We start from the raw sequence: 21,383 nt of genomic DNA, 5'->3' as shown, positions 1-21,383 counted from the left end.
TTGCGGCAGCAGGTAGGGGCCAGGTGAGAAGTCCCTCTCCATGGCCGCAGCAGCTCGAGCAGGCTGCACATCCCCCACCCCAGCTGTGGAAGGTTCAGGCCAAAGTGAGGCATGCAGAAAATTGTGCACTTTTCCCTGGCTCCCTGATGAGGAGGACAGCATTAATGTCACCATATGAACTGGAGGGGACAGTGCCCCCTACCTAAAGGGCACTGGGTTTGAAAGCTCAGGGCTGGGGCAGTCGCAGCCAGGGGTGGGAGGAAGGTGGGAAAGACCTGCTCCCACCCAACCCCTTTCACCTGCCAAGTGAGTCTGTCTCTTTTCTCTTTGGTTTTATGAGAGGCACATCCCATTTTCCTGGCACAACCTTTACTTTGCCTTAAGTTAGGCTAAGAAGAAGCTGCACACTGAATCTGGTGGTCCTAGCTCTTACCATTTAGGAAGAGTTATTGAATAAACAGACAAACCCTCACAAATAAATAGTAGACCCATACACACACAGGATTGCACAGCTTCAACCCTCAAAAAAAATTAGGCCCACACGCTGAACATTCAGCACATCTTTATACTGCTCCTCCACCCCCAGTTCTGAGTTTGTCCACTTTCTTACCCAAACCTTAGGTTACAGTAGGCCAAACCTCAGAACTGTTCTAGCTGCTTCAGATGTCTTTCAGCAGCCTCAAGGAAACAATCAGCCAAGGATAGCCACGCCCAGACACACGCACTTTGCTCCCTGCACTACGGAGAGGGGCACGCATAACTGTTATAGCAGTCCTATTCTACCCAAGGATTCCCTTGGAGAAAGAAATTCCCCAGGATCCCGTTAGGTCTGCTTTATCGCTGCTTTCGACCACCCAAGATGTGCAAAGTAGTCAAAGCAGACCCCAAGATTTGAACTCAAACTTATAAGATTGTGCTGATTTTTAATGACAGAAATGGATGAAGATGCTAATTTATATAAAACAAAACATAAACCAGTCAAAATCTTGGAGAATGCACTGGAAAAAAAACATATATTTATAACTGAAACACTAAGAAGTGCTGAAGTCCACATGATATATTTGAATATCTGTTATTTTTATATACCATTCCGCTCTGTATTGATCTATGGTGTTGAAGAGTTGCTTAAGTCATGATCCAACGAAGAGATTCACATAAGCAGAACCTTCTATCTTATCCTTACGCAGTGTCAGGGCATAAAAGCAGCCTTGACAGAACACACTGCTTTATGTCAAGTTTTTTCTAAGAGATTCCTGGATAAGCCCAAGTGCAATGCATAATACTAGAATGGCAGAGACATTCTCTTTAGTCTGTCTTGGTGTGCATCTCTGTCACTTCTTATTCAGTTTTAAACTCATTTTAATAGAACACCCATTCTTTTGTCTGGTACAAGCTTCAAGACCAGCACAGGACAATGGTGGGTGGTCATCGCTCCATAACAGCAACAATTATCTATTACTATTGAATTTTGCAGCCATACCTGCCTCACACTGGAGGTTAGATTCTGACCCTAAATCCACTAAATCACAGTCTTTTTAAGTCCACTCTTTGAAGGATTTTGGTTATAAATGAAAAACACTACACATGGGAAAAAAATCATGAACATATTATTTTACATCCAACCTGGAGTTCAAACTATTTGAGAGATTTGCCAAGAAAAACATGATGGCATGTGGGCAAAACTGCACTGCGTAACATGTTCACACCAAAAATACACTTGAGTACTGGCCACTTATCAGGTTAGTTGGCTTTGGCCTTTAGAAATATTTTATTCAAGACGTGGTTAAAAATACTACTTTGGGTGGCTCTTGAAGACACTTTACTATCTATAAAAGAAATGGCCTGCAGCCCAACACCAGACAACCCCTAGATCAGGCAGGAGCAGTAGTGCTGGAGTGATTTTTATAGAGGGGCACTGCTAGAAGCCATTGAACAAAACTATGGGAACATGTGGGAACCATTTCAAGCAAGGAGATGCTGCTGCATCCCAGCATCCTGGGGTGGAATGTGCATCCTTCAATGAAAAGCACCAATTTACTCCAGCAACTAATTGTCAGCAACAAGACTTGGGCAGCCTAAATATTATACAGCCTCTGGAGTGCATCCGTCTCTTCCACATCCCAGCTACTGCCCGGAAGAGGGGCAAACGATTCCTGCTGCTAATAACTGAACCTTGTAAGCGTTCTTAAACTTGATCCAGTTCCCTGTGAAGAGAACTCAGTTAGAGTTAGAGTCTAATCTAAGATTCCTCCTATTTCCCAATATCCCACTGTTCATGCACAGGAATACAAGGCAGATAGTCTGGAAGTGTCCCAGGTTCCATCTTCAGGAAGGAAGGTAGGATTTAGCAGCCCTGTGAGCTCAGAATTGGCTTTGTCTCCTTACATCTCACTCTGTGAGGAGCTGCCCCCTCGAAATAGAAAAGAGCCTTGGAAGCTGCAAAAGCTTGGGTGACTCACTGAGCTTCTGTATTCCCCAGGGCCACAGATTCTCCTGGACTAGGTCCTAATCTTGGATGTGAAAATGAGACAAAAAATATAAATCATCACAAAGACATAATGCATTCGTAGCACCATATCAAATAACACATGGCTAAGATGACAGGCTATACATCGCTGGTCTGGATCATCACCAATATTTTCTATTTAGAGTAATAGCTGAGTTAAAAAGGGATATACTCTCATCTCTATGTGCAGGGAGATTTAGGGCTTGTCTATATGGTGTCACAGTCCTGACTACAGGGGAGTTAACTGTAAAGTCAGAAAAAATCTAAATAAATCCATGCTAATCCACGCCTTGAATAGAGCATGCAGTTTTCATCATCCCATCTCAAAAAGGTGTATTAGAACTGGGAAAGGCACAGGGAAGGGCAACAAAAGGGGTAGGAAACAGCTTCCATCTGAAGAGGAATTAAAAACCTGGGATGCTTCTGCTTGGGAAAGAGATGACTAAGGACAGCTATAATAAAGGTCTATAAAGATTATGAACAGTGTGGAGAAAAGTGTTATTTGCTCCTTCCCACAACACAAGACTTGAGGGTCACCCAATAAAATTACTAGGCATCAGATTTAAAACAAAAGTACAGCTTCACAAAATACACAGTCCCTGTGGAACTCATTCTGAAGGCCAAAACTAAAACTAGCATCAAAAAATAGATAAGTTCATAAAGGATAAGTCCATCAATGGCTACCCATGAAGAGGCTGAGTTTCAACCCCATGCTCTGGATGCCCTAGCACAGAAGCTGAGAGTGGATGACAGGGGCTGGATCACTTGACAAGTGCTCTATTCTGTTTCCTCCCTCTGAAGCACCTGGCATTGCCCACTTTCAGAAGACAGGATGCTGGAGTAGATGGACCACTGGTCTGACCCTACCTAGCCATTCTTACGTAAAGTACTCTGAAACAGACTCTCATAGCATGAAACAAAAGGGATGTGTTACTATAGTCCTGTTTGAAAGGGGACTGTACCAATGCAAGCTAGGTACATTTTGGTTTATGCCAGGAGGATCTATTAAGGCAGTTGGGGTATGTCCACACAGCAGCCTTATTTTGAAATACGCTATTCCAGAATAGCTTACTTTGCAATAATGCTGATAGCTAAATGCTATTTCAAAATGCATTTGTGTGTATTTAAAAATACAGCATCCACACAGAGAGAACCTATTTTAAAACAGAGCCATTGGATCAGAGTCATAGAACAACAGAGCTGGAAGAGACCTAAAAAAGCCATCCAGTCCAGCCCCCTGCCGTAGGCAGGACCAAACCCATCAGATTAGCCCATCCACGGCTTTGCTGAGGCGAGACTTAAATACCTCCAGGGATGGAGGCTCCACTGCTTCCCTGGGTAGACCATTCCAATGCTTCCCCACCCTCCTAGTGAAAAAGTTTTTCCTAATGTTCAACCTGGATCTTCCCAACTGCAACTTGAGACCATTGTTCCGTGTTCTGCCATCCGTGACCACTGAGAACAGCCTCTCTCCAGCCTCTTTGCAACCTCCCTTCAGTAAGTTGAAGGCTGTTATCAAGTCCCCCCTCAGTCTTCTCTTCTGCAGACTAAACAGTCCCAATTCCCTCAACGTTTCTTCATAAGTCGTATGCTCCAGCCCCTGATTATTTTGGTCACTCTCCGCTGGACCCTCTCCAGTGTATCCACATCCTTTCTATAATCAGGGGCCCAGAACTGGGCACAGTACTCCAGATGTGGCCTCACCAAAGCCAAATAAAGAGGAATAATCACTTCTCTGGATCTACTGGCAACGCTCCTCTTGATGCAACCTAATATGCCATTGCCCTTCTTGGCTTCAACGGCACACTGTTGATTCATGTCCAGCTTCTCGTCCACTACAACTCCCAGGTCCTTTTCTGCAGAACTTCTACTGAGCCAGTCAGACCCCAGTCTGTAACAATGCTTGGGATTCTTCCAGCCCAAGTGCAGGACTCTGCATTTGTCCTTATTGAACCTCATTAGATTTCTTGCAACCCAGTCTTCCAATTTGTCTAAGTCACTCTGGGCCCTGTCCCTACCCTCCAGCATATCTACCTCTCCCCCTAGCTTAGTGTCATCTGCAAACTTGCTGAGGATGCAATCCAACCCCTCATCCAGGTCATTAATGAATATGTTGAATAGAACAGGACCCAGAACCGAACCTTGGGGCACTCCACTAGAAACCGACTGCCATCCCGACATCAAGCTGTTGATCACTACCCGCTGGGCCTGACCTTCTAGCCAGCTTCCTATCCATCTTACCGTCCATTCATCAAATCCACATTCCTTTAACCTGCTGACAAGAATATTGTGGGAGACTGTATCAAAAGCTTTGCTGAAGTCAAGATAAATCACATCCATCGATTTTCCCCTATCCACCGAGCCAGTTATCTCATCATAGAAACTAATCAGATTGGTCAAGCATGACTTGCCCTTCATGAATCCATGCTGACTATTCCTGATCACTTTCCCCTCCTCCAAGTGCCTCAAAATGACTTCCTTGAGGAGCCCCTCCATGATTTTTCCAGGGACTGATGTAAGACTGACTGGCCTATAGCTCCCTGGATCATCCTTCTCCCTTTTTTTTAAAGATGGGCACTACCTTTGCCTTTTTCCAATCATCCAGGATCTCTCCCAATCTCCATGACGTTTCAAAGATAGTGGCCAAGAGCTCGTCAATGACATAAGCCAACTCCCTCAGAATCCTCAGATGAATTAGGTCCAGGCCCATGGATTTATGTACGTTTAGCTTTTTAGATAGCTCCTAACCTGTTCTTTCCCCACCAAAGGCTGTCCACCTTCATCCCACAGTGCATCACTTATTGCATTTGTCCGGGAGCTGTCCTTGTCCGTGAAGACAGAGGCAAAGAAAGCATTAAGTATTTCAGCTTTCCCTAAGTCATCTGTCACTGGTTTACGTCCCTCATCCAGTAGGGGCCCCACACCCTCTCTGATCACCTTCTTCTTGGTAACATGCCTGTAGAAACTTTTGTTGTTATCCTTCCCATTCCTCGCTAGTTGCAATTCCAGTTGTGCTTTCGCCTTCCTGATAACTGCCCTACATTCTCGAGCTATGCATTTATATCTCTCCCTAGACATCTGTCCAAGTTTCCACTTTTTGTAAACTCCCTTTTGAGCCTAAGTTTTCCAAGGATTTCCCCAGTAAGCCAGTCTGGTCTCCTACCATATTTACTTCTCTTGCTGCGCATTGGGATGGTTTCTTTCTGTGCCTTCAATAGGGCTTCCTTAAAATACTGCCAGTTTTCCTGGACTCCTTGTCCCTTCATGGTAGCATCCCAGGTGATTCTGCCCATCAGGATCCTGAAGGAGTCAAAGTCTGCTTCTCTGAAGTCCAAGGTGTGTAATTTGCTGCTCTCTTTCCTTTCTTTGGTCAGGATCCTGAAGTCTACCATCTCATGATCACGGCATCCCAGGTTGTCACCCACCTCTACCTTCCCTATTAGTTCCTCCCTGTTTGTAAGCAGCAGGTCGAGCCGTGCATGACCTCTGGTCGGGTCCTTCAGCACTTGTACCAAGAAGTGATCCCCAACATTCTCCAGAAACTTTCTGGACAGTTTGTGTACCGCCGTATTGGTCTCCCAACAGATGTCAGGGTAATTAAAGCCCCCCATGATAACGACAGCCCATGATCCAGAAACTTCTCTCTGTTGTCCAAAAAAAGCCTCATCTACCTCCTCATCCTGATTTGGCGGCCTGTAGCAGATGCCAACCACCACATCTCCAGTGCTACCTACACCACTAAGCTTGACCCATAGATTCTCAACAGGCTTTTCTTCCTCTATGTACTGGAGTTCCAAGCAATCATAGAGCTCTCTTACGTACAGTGCAACTCCTCCTCCTTTTCTCCCTTGCCTGTTCTTCCTGAACAGTTTATACCCTTTCATGACAGCACTCCAGTCATGTGAGTCATCCCACCAAGTCTCTGTTGCAGTTCCATGTTCGCAAGCTCACCTGTTCGCTTGGACACTGCTTTATAAAGCCCTGAACTGCCTCAAAGTCCCTCCCCTTCCTGAGGCTCAGCCAATCAGCAGAGGCTTCTAGATATCAAGTTTATTTAGAAGCCAACAGTTTCCAGCTGCCGGTTCCAGTCCATGGATCCACTATGGCTCATTTAGAACTCAGCTCTATTCCCTGTCTTAACAGCACCTATTTTGAAATGGGCACTATTCTTCATAGAGGCTGTGACTACACTACCCCTCCCTTTCAGAAGGGGTATGTAAATACAGCAGATTGAAAATGCTAATGAGGCACTGATATGAATACTCATTGCCTCGTTTGCGTAATGGTGGCCACTTGATGCATTGAAAGTTCTGCTTTCGAAATGTAAAATAGCCATGTAGATGGGGTTCCTTCGAATGGAAGCCCCATTTTCGAAAGCACCCTTCTTCCCAATTTGTTTTGGTATAGACAAAGCCAGAATGAGGTTTACCTATTTTGAAATCAGCCAACTGGTATTTCAAAATAATTTCAAAATAGCAATTCAATTGTGTAGATGCTAACAAAAGTTATTTTAAAATAATGTCTGCCATTCAGAAAAAACTGTAGACATACCCTTAGGCTACATCCACGTAAGAGGATTTTCCCAGCAAAACAGGGCTTTGTCAGGAAAAACTGCAGCACATCTACACGCAAAATGCAATTGGTCAACAGTTTGTCAACAAAATCCAGGACATCGGCTAGCAGCGTTATACCTCTCCCCATTCAGGTACTACACCGCTTTTGACAGTGTTCTGTTGACAAAACAGCCATGTAGATGCTCCGGGGCCCTTCTGTCAACAGCCAGGGCTTCCGGTTTACCGGGCAGACCAGTTTGCAGAGCTTCCAGTCACCTGTTCTGTTGAGAGAGGGCCGGGCAGTCTGGTTGCTCCTTGTCATCAGAGCGGATTGCTCTTTCAATCTGCTTTTATGTGTAGACGTAATCTGTCGACAGATGTTTTGTCAGTAAATCACTTCTGACAGTGACTTCGGTTGACAGAGGCTTCTCGTGTAGATGTAGCCTTAGAGTGCAACATTTAATAATGGTCTACAGTTCACACACATGGGATGCCATGGGGATAAGCCCTTAGTATTAATCAGAGTTATAAACATGAGTCTCTAGATACTCAGGTGATAGTAAGCCCCAAATTCAGATATCAGTATGAGAGAAAAATTCACTAGTACCTGGGCAAAAGCTATCAACTACTAAAAACTAACTGAAAAGGAAGTTCCAATTAAATATTTACCTGCCTTTGTATTTCCACTCTAGTTTTGCCCACAAAATCTCATGCCTTAACAAATCCATTAGTCTCTAAGGTTCTACCAGACTCCTCAATGTTTTTAAGAAATGGTAAGTTCATCAGCCTTAGATTTCCAAACTATTATTATATTTCCTTGGATTTTTGATGTCATGGCTGTTATTGGGACCAGAATAATAGGATGCAGGCCTCAGCAGATCTGGCTTTGGAAGATGGGTTACGTCCTTCCATTATAGCTCTAAAATGCCACAGATTTCATAGAAGGCTTGTAGATAGAAGGCTTGTAGCACCTTGAAAGCTTAAGTCCAAAGACTGAAACGTATGCTGCCAGTCATTTTTTTTTCTGAGCAAAAATTAGAATAAGAAAGAAATTGAAGAATGTGAAATTGCAAAAAAATCAGTGCAAAGTTCTTTAGCGCAGGTGTTCTTATAATTGTGCTACATTTGGAAAAAACCTCACAGCATTCAGTGAACCTTCAATTCACACACCCAGCTGTGTAGGGTGGTGGTCTATTGTTAGTACACAAGTTTGCAATAAAAAGCATGAAGTGATATTGGCTGGCACAAGAGCTGCCAACATTTTTTTCTTATTTTGCCTCTCAGTACCTATTTGTTTAGTTCCACTTGCTTTGCTTCTGCTTTTATATTCAGCATATTCATGGGTCACGGTGGGATTTTAAAGAGGTAACAGAATACACAAGCCTTTGAATGCTCAGAGAAAACCTCCAACAGGTTTACATATAAGGAAACAAAGATGTAAAGATGGCTTTGAACATGAGGGTCGCTTGCATTGCAAGTGCACTGCCAGCATGTCACAGGTGTGCGCCATATGAGCAAGTGAAAAAAATATGCTGGGATTTTAAAGAGGTGTGAGGATGATCAGTCTGTGTCCAGAATGCATTAATCCCAGGGCGAGCATGTACATCTGTTAGATATTTAGATAGCTCCCACTAGTAGTTTGTAAAGATATCTGTGCAGGTGAACATCAACAGCTTTGAGACCATATGCTAAAGGGCATCAGAAGGTTCTAAGGCACTGTGAGCATCACAGAACTGAGTTGTCAGGGATCCTGGGTCCTATTCCAGGCATGGCTGCTGAGCTGCTGTGTGACTGTGAGCAAATCGCTCTAATCCTCAGTTTCCACGTCTGAAAATTAGGAAGGCTAAACATTAGGGCTGACTAGAGGACAGCAATTCTCTCTCAGTGCTGCTTTCATGGATTTAAAAAAATGGGTTACCTACCTCTTGTAACTGTTGTCCTTTGCAATGTGCTGCTCACGCTCATTCCAACAGGTGTGTGTGCTGGCTGCATGCACGCTCATCAAAAGGTTTCTCCCGGGTGATCTGCCACCTGCTCAGTTTCTTCTTGCTGTAATGCTCTGACAGAGGGGAGGCAGGCAGGGTTTGGAATGGATACAAGCATTATATCTTGAAGAACAGTAGTTCCAAGAGATAGGTAACCCTTTTTTCTTCTTCCATTGTTTGCTCATGTCCATGCCAAATGATGACTCCCAGCAAACTCCTCAGAGGAGGGGTTGGAGATCACCTGATTGCTACCCTTCTAAAGGCTGCATTGTCTGTCACCTTTTGGGTGATGGTGTAATGAGACATGAAGGTGAGGATGGGAGACTAAGTTGCTGCTTTGCATATATCCTGAATAGGGACCCACACAGCCATCCATGACAGAACTGAAATCTGGCCTAGGTCATAGCACATTCTGATGCAGGACATGATTTCCTACATAATCCACTGGGATGGGATTGGGAGCCTTTTCCTTCTCTCAGTGACTGCAATGAAGAGCTGTGGTGACTGGCTTTGTGCATTCAGTATAGAAGGTATGGGCTTGCCTGATGTCTAGGGAATGGATCATTTGACCTCTGTTATTAACATGTGGCTTAGGGAAGAACACAAGTAAAAACATGTCTAGTTTATAGGAAACTGAGAGACTGCCTTAGATGGAAATGCTGAATGTGGGCATTGCTGCACAGTGGGCAACTCTGAAGTTAATGCTCTAAACTCGGAGGCCCTTCTGGCCGAGCTTATAGCCACCAGAAAGGTCACATTCCAAGAAAGGCCGAATAGGAGACAGGTCACCATGGGCTCAAAGCGGAGAACCCATGAGCTCAGAGAGGGTCAGGTTGATATTCTAGTAGGGGATGGGCTGCTGAACCTGAAGATGAAGCCTGTTCAAGCCCTTGAGAAACTGGCCCATCCTGGCTATGACTACGCTACAGCAATCTTTCGAATTAAGCCTTTTGAAAGAGTGCATCCACACGCAAAAAAGCAGATCAAAAGAATGATCTGCTCTTTCGAAAGAGACTGTCCACATAGCCCCTCTTCTTTTGAAAGAACAGGCCAGGTGCCATGAGGACTGCTCTTTCAAAGAAAAAAGGCCTACAGCAAGTCTACACATTTTCTTTCAACAGCAGCTTTCAAAAGAAGGCACACCCCCTGAAACAGGAGTGAAAGAGTGCTTCTGAAAGAAGCGCCACGTTCTTTTGATTTAATTTTGAAAGAACACTTTTTGGCCATTTCTACACAGGCCACTTTCTTCAAAAGTGGCATGGTAATACACGGCCCAAAATATGCTAATGAGGCGTGGCCCGAAATATGCTAATAAGACCATTCTTCCAGACTCCAAAATGCCATTTAGAAGCGTGGCCGCTGGGCGGGGGGGTCTTCTGGAAGGAAGTCCTTCTTCCAGAGGCTCCTTCTTCCCAAAAATTTTCGGGAAGAAGGGGCCTCCAGAAAAAGGACTTCCTTTCGGAAGCTCCCCCGGGGACGCACTTCTACATAGCATTTTGGAGTCCGGAAGAATGGTCTTCTGGACTCCAAATCACGTGACCGTATGCTAATGAGGTGTGGAGAATTTGCATCCATGCCTCATTAGCATATTTCGGGCCGTGTATTACCATGCCACTTTCAAAGCAAGTGGTCTGTGTAGAAACGGCCAGGATATTTTGAAGAGCCCCTTCTTTCAAAAAATATTTCAAAAGAACTTGCTGGTATAGATGCAGCTCATCTGAGTCCTGAAGACTGACCTACTTGCTGTACCTGGGTGGAAGGCCAAGATGGCAGTCAGGTGCACTTTAGCAGATGAAATTGCCAGTGCCTGCTGCTTTAGGCACAGTAAAGCAGTCCAGAACAAAGGGAATTGAAGCTTGCTGTGCAGGAGTACCCTTCCATAGAGGCCAAATGAAAAATTGCTTGTGGTTTGCTAGAGAAGTAGATCATTTCCTATTTCCAGGGAAGCCAACAGCCTCTGCAAGCTCCTGGGAAAAGAGTGGGGTGGGGGCAGCTCCACAGTCCCCAAAGGCATGTAGCTTCAGGCAGAAGAGGCAGAGCCAGAGCACCCAGCCCTCCATACCTGCAGTCTTGGTGGACCTTGAAGAGTACTTTGTGTATGAGAATGAAGAGCAGGAAGGGAATGTGCATAGCAGGTGACGTCCATGGGAAGTGAAAAGCATCCACAAAGGGGCCAGGGCTGTAGCTGAGAAAGGAGCAGAACCACTGGCATTTCCTATTGTTCCATTTTGCTAACAGACCTATCTGGGAGAACCCCACCTCTGAAAACTCATCGGGGCAATGTCTGCCCCAGGGGACCACTCATGACCAAGGAATGAGTGGCTGCGATGAATGGCGAATTACTTTGCACTCCAGGGAGGTATGACACTTCTAGGTGAACTGAGTGGGTGATGCAAAAGTCCCACAGCTCGAGGGCTTCCTGGCATGGGGAAAAGAAGCAAATATCACCATTCATTTATACAGAATATCACTGTGGTGTTGCCTGTCAGCACTGAAACTCATTGACCCTGAAGGTGGGCCTGGAACATTTGCTGTGCTGGATGAACCACTCTCAATTTCTTTATATTGATGTGCAGAGATAGTTGTGCATGGGACCATAGGTCTTCAGTTCCAACACTGTCTGTTATACACTCTTCATTCCAGTTCTGAGATGTCTGGGACCAGCGATAGCACAGGCTATGGCTTGGCAAAGGGGACTCCAGTATACACCACTTGTAGCTATAGCCACCAGTGGAGAGACTAAAGAATGAGAGGCAGGAGGGTAACTATTCTGCCCAGAGAGTCCTAGATATTCCTGCACCAAACAGGCTTGAAGAAGCTGAAGATATAATCTGAAGTTCTGGACTCATACGTGCAAGCCACCATATGCCACAGTGGTTTCATGCAATTTCCAGCCATCATTGTTGGGAGCCAACAGAGATTCTTGATTACACCCCTGAGAATTTAGAAGCACAACAAGGGCAAAGATACCCTGGCTTGCATGGAGTCCAGCAGAGCCCATGTGAATTCTGTTTTCTGCATCGTGGTTAGTATCGATTTAGACATATTCCATTTGAAGCCCAAACTGAGAAAGGTGACATGGACCAGAAACACGTGCCGCCACTTGCACTTATAACTTGGCCTTGATGAGCCAGTCATCCACGTAAGAAAAGATCTGTACCTAACATTTGCAGAGGAATCACCATGCATTTTGTAAATACACAAAGGGCTGCCAAGAGCCCAAAGGGAAGCACTGTGAACTGGTAGTGTTGGCTGCTGACCACAAACTGAAGAAACCATCTGTGGGATGGAATAATGGAGATATGAAAGTACACATCTTGCACGTCAAGGTCAGTGTACCAGTCCCCTGGATCCAATACAGGAAATGATGGAGACCAGGGAGACAATGTGAAATTTCACCTTCTTTATGATTGTGTCGGGGGTCTCACAGTTTCAGTATAGGACTGACCCCACCTTTGGTCTTGGGGATGAGGAAATATCAGGAATAAAACCCTTGCCCGAACGCCTTAAGATGGAGTGATTGCCCCTCCTGTAGAAGGAATTGCTTGTGAGAAGGGTCCCTGAAGAGGGACAGGGAATATGGGTGGGAAAATACAGATTTGAACAGAATACTACACCCCTACCATACTCAGGTCCGAGGGAGCTGAAGTAATCCGGGACCAAGTGCAGTAGATGTGAGAAAGCTGATTCACATTGGGGTTGGAGATCAAGATCCAAGTCTAGAACTAGTGCCCTATCCTTGGCACACCTTCACAAATTCAGCTTCAGGACAGGGGGCTATTTGGTGACCCTTGGCCTGAGGAGGACTGCGACAGGCATCGTGTGATTGGGCAGTTGCCCCACTCTGGAATGGAACAGGTTAAAACAACACTGGGAGAGGTCTTGAGGCAGCCAATCAGAGCCCAGCAGGGCTGTATAGAAACACTTGCTGGCTAGAAGGAACTAACTTTTACTCCATCTCTGGAGGGAGAGGCACCTAGCTGCCTGCTAGCATGGGGTACCTTTGACAGAACAGTGTTGGGGAAGGCAGGGTGAGCCAGGGGACTCAGGACTGAATAAATCCCAAGCTGAGGCCCAGTGACAGGGGCCCAAGGCATTACTAAGGCTGCAGACGAGCAGCCAGGGCAGGTAGCCCTGAACGTGTTACCATGAGCTACCTCTCATTGTAATGGTGGTGAGCTGCTGCCCACAGTGTGAGCTGCTGAATCCACAGAGTTCAATGGAGCCTGGAGGGAGGTTTTGACTGCCTTCCCCTAGGAGTTCCACAAACTCTAGGCATAAGTCAGCCAGGATCAACTCTTGGAACTTCAATAATGTGTACCAGGAATTAAAAGCATAACAGTTGACTAAGGCTTTCTGGGTGGCTATTTGAAGTTGGAGTACCACCCCCTAGTCAAGTATGCCTTCCAGCTGAAAAGATCCAGTGTCCCTCAATTTTGGAAAGGGTCCCAGTTGTCCCTGCTATTCTTTATGATTTGCTGCATCCACGACCAGGATCCCAGATTTGAGAACAGGTGAGTAAAACGGTGTTCATACCCCTTTCACAGCACAAAGTACCTCCTCTAAACTCCTTTAGCTATGGTGGTATCGATGCCAGAATACCCTAGTGGTACTGAGCAGAGATTTTATAAGGGTGAAGTAAACTTACCACTAAACTAACTACTGAAACTACAAAACAATGACCTATTTACAAGTGACTAAAAAGGAACACTAGAAAGACACTTGCAAAGGCTTCAACAACTATGACTGGCAGGAAGAAGGATCTAAGCTGATAGCACTTTGTCAGGGACCTGTATACAATGTCACTAAGGTGCCACTCTGCGGGCTCCACACCCAACCCAATGGATACCTCTAAGAGACAAGCCTGCCAATGATCATGCACCCAGAGTGTGCAAAACACACCTATCTTAATCAACGTGAGCAGGAATTCAGTTTTCTTCCACACTGGAATTAAAAGAATTGCATTGAAATGTATGGGTTTGGAACCTATATCCTGAGCTTGGGGTGGGGGCTAGGGTACATATGTCTTGCTGTCTCCTGGTAGTTAGCTAAATGACTTTAGATACAGGACACTTAGTTCAAGTCCTAACTCTTCATGACTCAGAGCAAAGTTTTTCATTCAGCTTATTCTGACTCAGGCAACGTACAGGCTTGAAGCCGATGGGGTCACCCCCACCCCAGCCGTTTCCTTATCCACTAGGCTACAAGGTGTGAGCCTTTTTTTTTTGTCTTCCCCCACAAAAACAGAATGGAGATGGATACGCCTCCACAAAACAGCATATTGCAGCAAAATCAAATTTCATCAGAATGTTCCAACAACCTCTACTAAATATCCTTCACAAAAAGAACTGAGAGTATCCATTAATGTTCATAAAGCATGTGGAGAGAGACATGGATAAAAAGTGTGAATTATTATTATTTGCACAGACAAGCAGATTACAAACCACATACCTAGTCTGCTCACATTTCTGGTATCCAATAGCATAATTTTGGACGGGAATAAGAATAAAACATTTTATAGAAAATATGAAAAGTTTTTTTCTAATTCACCCACATGAGGAAAATGCTTTTTTCTTCAAATGAAAATCGCCTATAAAAAGAAGGAAAAGAAAGAAAGAAAAAAGAAAACAAAAAATTACAAATCTCACACTGTAAGCAGTCCACCAGCAGTGGAATATGCATAACTTGGACTGAAGCAGTCAAAAGAATACAAGCCACAAAAGGCTTTAGAATCCTATCAGATCCTGTAGTCACAAGGCTACTTTTGGCCCTGGAATACCCATGTGGCACTCACTGAAGTCACCAAGAGTTGCAAATGCAAATTTGGCCTTGAAAGTTTATATATACAAGGCAGAGTGTCAGTGTGTACATATGCACATCTCCACAGCTGGTGCAAATTGTCACTTCAATGGATTTGGAATGGGTATCATTTTTAAATTTGTTTAGTATTGGCCAAACTCTGCTCCTACAGAAGTCAGTAGTAAAACTCTCATTGATTTCAGTGGAAGCAGAACCAGGCCAATGTTGAGAAAATTTGCATATGCAAAATTGTGTATGTGAAACACACATTCTCTCTCTCTCTCTCATATACCCTACAATATGCATACTCTTCACTTTTGCTCATATCATACTGTAACTTCTTTAGTTTAACAAACTAATGTACATGCTCTAACAATTCATTAAAAATGGCACATATGCAATATACTACTCTTCAGAGACTAAAGATGCTGGTACCACCCTAATTGTTTGGATATACATCTGCCTTGTTTCTGAAACCACCTTTTTAACCCACATTTTGGAGTTTGTGTATTCCAATAACCTGATTCACCACTGTGTGCTTGCAGTACTATGCTGGTCTAACTCCCCTGAAACACTGGAGTCCCGTAGTGGTGAATGAGGTCTGTGCAGTGTATTAAAATATTAATTGAGAAAGTTTTTATTTGGGACAAGTGCATTGCATAACTACTGTAAAATATACCTAAACTATTCTAAGGAACAGAAAACAAAGAATTTGATCGAAATTAACTGAAATTAGGTTCTCATACATCTGTTTTTTTAAATGAAAATTTATTTATTCAGCTTAATTCAAAGATTAAATATGATCAACATTTCTATACAATGTCTAGCTTTTCTGAAATAAACTGCAGTAGCCATCAAAACACTGATAGTTACTGGTAAATTACTTCTGGTGTTTAATCAATGTTATCTTTTTATCATCCAATTTTTTTTCAAGTCAGCTTCTAACACTAAACTACATTTCATCAAGGTTGGTAAAATGTTTAGAAAGGAACAGATGTCAGAATATGAGGATTGCCAATAACGCTGATGGAAGCCAGTAATTTCTTTCCTGTCCAAAGGCAAAAGAATGAAGAATAATCTAGACTGTATACAATAATACAAGATTTACTGCAACATTAATGGCTATAAAAAGTAAAAGTATACAAAAGCGATCTCCATTTTTTCAAGCCATCTCTAAGGGCAGTGTTTTTCAATTTAAGACAATTTTTACTGCAAAATGAAAGATCTATGTATTTTTAAATCTTTAAATATCCATAAAACACAGTGAAGACACAGTCTTGTATTAGATGTTTCCAAAGATTCTTGTGCATTAATCTATTGTGTAGGTTAATAATTTTGCTAAATCTCAGAAAATATAGATGCAATCTTTCCTTTACGAAAGCTGCTTGGCTTGTTATTTACAGATTGTAACATTTACATAAGAGTTTGGTTTAACAAGAGATATAAATATAGATAAAACCCTTAGGACTTCATTCTTTAAACTGCCCTCTAAAAATCTGCCCTGCAATTTGCAAACTGAATTTTGTGCAGACTATTCTTGGAAGCCTTTTGTGAATTAGGGAGAACTGACTCGAAGCAGGGCTGGTTAATCACAATTTCGCAAATTGTACGTAGCAATCATCCACACATTGTGAAATTCAGATCTATAAAATGCTGATGTTTTAAAGCTGAAAAATAAATTAGCTAAGTGGAACTACTTTGCTAAGAAAAAATTAAATCAGTATAAGACCCCTTACAACAAAATCATTACAACAACAACAAAAAGGGAAACAACCCTTCATAAATAATAAAGCACATCTTCACCGCATGAGCCCACTACAAGCCCACCTCTGACATTTGCCCATCTCAGACTGCAGAGGACCCTATCATAAGTATCCACCTATCTATAGCATACTGAGTAAACTTGTGGCAGGTTATGGGTGCCTTTTAAAATAATAGTATTTGTCTACGATCTCAAAAACTCTTTTAGTGAGGCAGACTGATAGATTTTATTCTTGAATGTGCCTATAGCTTATTTTCCTCAGTCCAATCAAGAAAGTTAGTTTGATCATATGTTAAAAATGGATGTAACTAGATTAACAACTGCAGCAATATAGAACATACACAACGGGTCTCAGGTGCAAGATAAATTAAAATGCTTAACAACGATAAGTGGCAACAAATGTGTGTGTGCAGTAGGAAGATGAACTATGTTGTTCTGGAAACCAGTATGATTTCATATATGTTTTCCCCACACTTCTTCCTGCACTTTCCGTATATGACTAACAACTTCGCCTCTATTTTAGGACAAAGCTAAATCAAGATATTCTTCTTTATACAGGTTTTGTGACTGGTAAAATTTAGTATAACGAAGGTCTCATTACATTTATTTTCCCTTATCTTTTGCAAATTGTCTGTTACTAGCTTTGCAAGAATATCCTGAAATTCATGTAAAATATTTTCAGTTATCAGTGCGATTACATATGACAAGAACTTCCAACTGGAATACAAAAGTAACAATGTATGCGTTGCTTACTGTCCTGCCATTCTGAGGCCATTCAGTACACACACGTTAAAAACAGCGAAAACCCTGTTTTCATTCAGCTGATCTTTACAAAGGTCAGGTTCCTTACCTCAAACATTCCAACAGTTGCTTAGACTGCAGTTCAGGAATTTGGTGTAACACTGCTTCATAAAAGCAAATATTTATATTAGTAAATACTATGAAATTTTTATACTTGCACTGTTGTTTTCTGCATAAAATAGTTGCAAAATGAGAAATGGAAATTTAAACCAAAGAAAAAGAAGGAGAAAAACACGTTAAGCTTGTATAAAAAACAAACTCCGCTATCTTTACTGTTGCACTGAAGGCTATTAACTCAATGTATTTTTATGAGGCTTCACATTTTTTATAGCTATCTTAGCATAAATGGCAATTGTATGCTTCCCCCCATACATGCCACAGAGAACAAACTGAGGCAGAAAAGCCCTAAGAGAATGGAAGGAAGGTAGTTCTTAACTCATACTCAGTGTTGTAGGGATTCCACCATTTGGCATGCGAGATGTTAAAGAGGCAGAGCAGAGGGACAGCCATTCTCCACAGGATGTTCTACTCTAGGAGGTTGGAAATTCTAAGCACAAAAGTTACTGAAGGCAGGACCAGTCACAATTCCTCACTATGTTATCTACTCCCTCTCAGACAGCACAGGGAAGGGTGCCACAACCAACACCAGCAGGATCCTTAAGGAATCAGGGAGACTACACAATGAAAAGACGGAAGGCTCAGGTGGGGGGGAAGAACAGTCCAGGCTGTACAAAGCTCCCAAGAGATCCTTTAAAGGAAACAATCTGCCAATAAGTCCATAAATGCTAGCTTATAGAGAGTCAAGTATGTTTTATCCTATGGTGGGTTTTAATGAAGGAGGATAACATGACCTTTTTCATCTTCAGCTGTTCATTTCAGAAACAGTGTATGCTCATTATTTTTGAAAGGCAAGACATATAGGAATATACATGAAGATTTAGGAGCCTGATCAGTTGATCCATATGACATGGGAGGTGGGATTTTCAGAAGTGCTCAGTGCTGACCTAAATTTGCTCTCCAAACTGGCTTCAATTGGCACACTTAGGCCAGTACTGTGTGAAGGACACAGAACTGCTCTGTGACAATTTATGGATATTGTGTGTTGACCAGTTTACTGGGTTGTTCACTATGTGAATATGCTGGTTTAGTTTATTGGGGGGGTGCTAAAGAAAATAAGCAGGAAAGAAGCAGAATAGAGCAAGAAAAGCCACTCAGTAAATAGACAAGGGCTGCTAAGAGACCATCCCTGAATCATGAGCAGTGAAGATTCCACCTCCTAGCTCCAGCCATCTTACAGAACCAGTTTTGACAACCAGGGCCAAAGCCAGGGAACCAGAATCAAAAGGGCTACAGCAGTTGTTGAGGAGCTATCTCCAGAAACCAGACTGACACAGGCTTTTGGGTGGGAGGAAGGCATTAAGCTAGACCTGCCTGAGCCAGCATCAGAGAATGGTAGAGCTTCAAGTAAGACAGTCCACTTGCCTGACTGTTGTGTTAAAATCCTTTTTCTTTAAACAGATTGTTCCTACTCTTGAAATTAAACAATAGATGGGTTTCAGAAGTCTGCCTATCGCTATTTTTACCACTGGTCAGGTTCCTATGGGGAGAACCAGAGGTGTCAAACTCCATCAGATCTGCTTGGTAAACACACGACTGAACTGTAGCCCAGGGCCGGGCCTCAGAATGGGAGAAATGCATGAATCCACATGAGGAGAGGTAGAGGTAAAAACACAAGACATGAGCCTTGCACTTACAGAGACCAGGATAGATAGCCCAGTAACCAGGGCACTGAGAAGTTTTGAAAAGCCACAGTATCAGAAATTTCTGGAACACTGACATATAGGAATATACATGGGGATATCACTGGATCACTGTTAACTGAGAATGACAGAGCCTGATGATGTTACTATTTTATTTAATAATGGTTCACTTCATCTCTTCTTCATGCTGCATACTACTTTATTCCACAAAAAATTCCACTGAGGGCAATGGTTTTGATACTCACCTGCAATGGGTGAAAAGTACAAGAAGGAGCACCGAGGAACCAGTTATAATTCCCTGATTCTAAGGGCACGACACACTTTAGAGCCAATTCAAAACAGAAATAACTTGCACTTGAGGGGCGAGAGAGAAGAACAGTACTTTAAATATCTGTCCTGACATGAGTTTTTGTGAAACTTTGATTCTATAAACATTCTGTAGCGATGGACATTAGGTATGACATTTTGTGACACAATTTCCATAGTGACATAAGTAATCTTTGATACAGGGAGCATAGGGACTATTTGACACCAGCAACTGGATAGCTAAGGGCACTGGAAATGGGACACAATTCACATCTAAGTCGTCACTGATCATCCCGTTCAGTGCTCTAAAAGTATCACCAACTGAAGGCTCTTGAGGCCGAGGCAGGAAGAATAGCCCAACAGATGTGCAAATCATGGAAGTCAACATCACAAAGAACATTAATTAACAAAGGCCCAGGATTTCATGGTCAGAGATCCCTACTCTTTTACTCCTATGTGTGGTCCCTCCTGTATGCAACTGAACTCCACCAGGGAGGAAGGAGAGCCAAGTGAATGGGGAATACTGAATTACTGTCTTTACTCTCTGGATAAGAGAAAAGGATCAACAGCTTTCACAAACAACAAAATTCACTGGAGGCAAAATACAAATGTGAAATGTCACTTTGAATTACGCAGTTTTCAGAAAATTTACGATAGCTTTACAATTGGCCAAATACGCAAGTATTAATAGTCCTTGTACACAGACAACAAAAGGAAAATAAACACTGACCATTCCTGTAGAACACAAAGGTCACGATCAGGAAATTTTATGTATAATTTTAAGCTTGTGCTTAAGTCTATATAACATCAGTGCACATACGTAAGTGCTTTGCCTTGCTCAGCAATTACACTTGCCATGCATTTTGAATGGACAAATCTTTTGCAGAAAAGATTTTGGGTTAAATACTTTTTGTAGATTCCCTACAAACACCAGATCAAGGCTAGCTGACAATTTCTCCTTATATTCTACTCCGTTTGTTGTGGAGCTCCCCATTAGCAGATCTTGCATAGGGTAGAGTTGCTACATGGACACCAGTCAAACTGTTGGGAAATGCTCAAGCAAGAACTAGATTCAACTGTAGGGCTACCCTTAGATTTCTTTAAGTGTATTTTATTTATAGCGCTCTGTTCTAGCTGCCAAACACCGAACAGACTCCTTAGTTGTTCAGCAAATTGTGGCTTCCCAGAAAATACTTACTGGGAATTAAAATATCTCAATCACATTCATTGTCACTTAAAAATTATCCAACATAATCACATAACATAAAAAGGGCAAAGTCCATTATGTTAATTATGTGCTGGACACTCTGAAGTCACAAACAAGTTATCCTCTTATAAAAAATTCAGTAGGGTGGGCAGTATTTAGTGGCATGCATTTCAGTGGCACATAAGGCATCCATGGTAACAAAGGCTGTACTGTACCACAAGGCTTGTTTACGCCATGCTACAACCACAAACCAAGCAGGTGACCTGCCTTTCACTTCACAGAAATATAGGCCATAAGACTCTTCTGCCTCTGCCCACAGCATCTGTCAACAAATCAATAACAAGGTAAAGATTTGGGATAAAGAGCTAGGCACACGCAGACATTATAATGTGAAGAGTGTGTTTATGATCCATTACCCGTAACTCATCCACTGTATTTCAGTTTGGACATCCTTACACAAATAAGATAGAACCATTCTTCTCATGCTTGTATGAGGGAAGCTTCATCTATTTAGCAATATCTTTTGAGCATTTTGCTGTGAGGCCTCCAGCACACAAGCTGGCTTCCATTCTTTAACTTCCATTGCCTTGAAGTCACATTTGTAAGGTGGCTGTATTGGAGAAGTTGTGCACATTGTCCTTTTTGCCCCTCAGCCATCGCCCTAGTCCCTTGGAGACCCAAAAGCACAGACATGTTGGTTATGA

General features: G+C 42.9%; 1 protein-coding gene across 6 annotated transcripts in view; it reads right to left on the bottom strand.

Moving 5' to 3' along the window:
• Positions 1–21,383, bottom strand: part of ZNF536 (zinc finger protein 536) — a 495,063-nt gene that overhangs the window by 380,434 nt on the left and 93,246 nt on the right. Inside the window, exon 2 of one of the 6 annotated variants that reach the window (XM_075008655.1) lies at positions 20,895–21,001. The exons of the other annotated variants lie outside the window; for them this stretch is intronic. The gene's annotated coding sequence lies outside the window, so the exon portion shown is untranslated. The remainder of the gene's footprint in view (positions 1–20,894; positions 21,002–21,383) is intronic. 6 annotated transcript variants of the gene reach the window in all.

This window comes from Carettochelys insculpta, chromosome 14, assembly GCF_033958435.1.
Source record: "Carettochelys insculpta isolate YL-2023 chromosome 14, ASM3395843v1, whole genome shotgun sequence".
Classification (NCBI taxonomy): domain Eukaryota; kingdom Metazoa; phylum Chordata; order Testudines; family Carettochelyidae; genus Carettochelys; species Carettochelys insculpta.
This window is presented reverse-complemented; position numbering and strand designations above follow the sequence as displayed.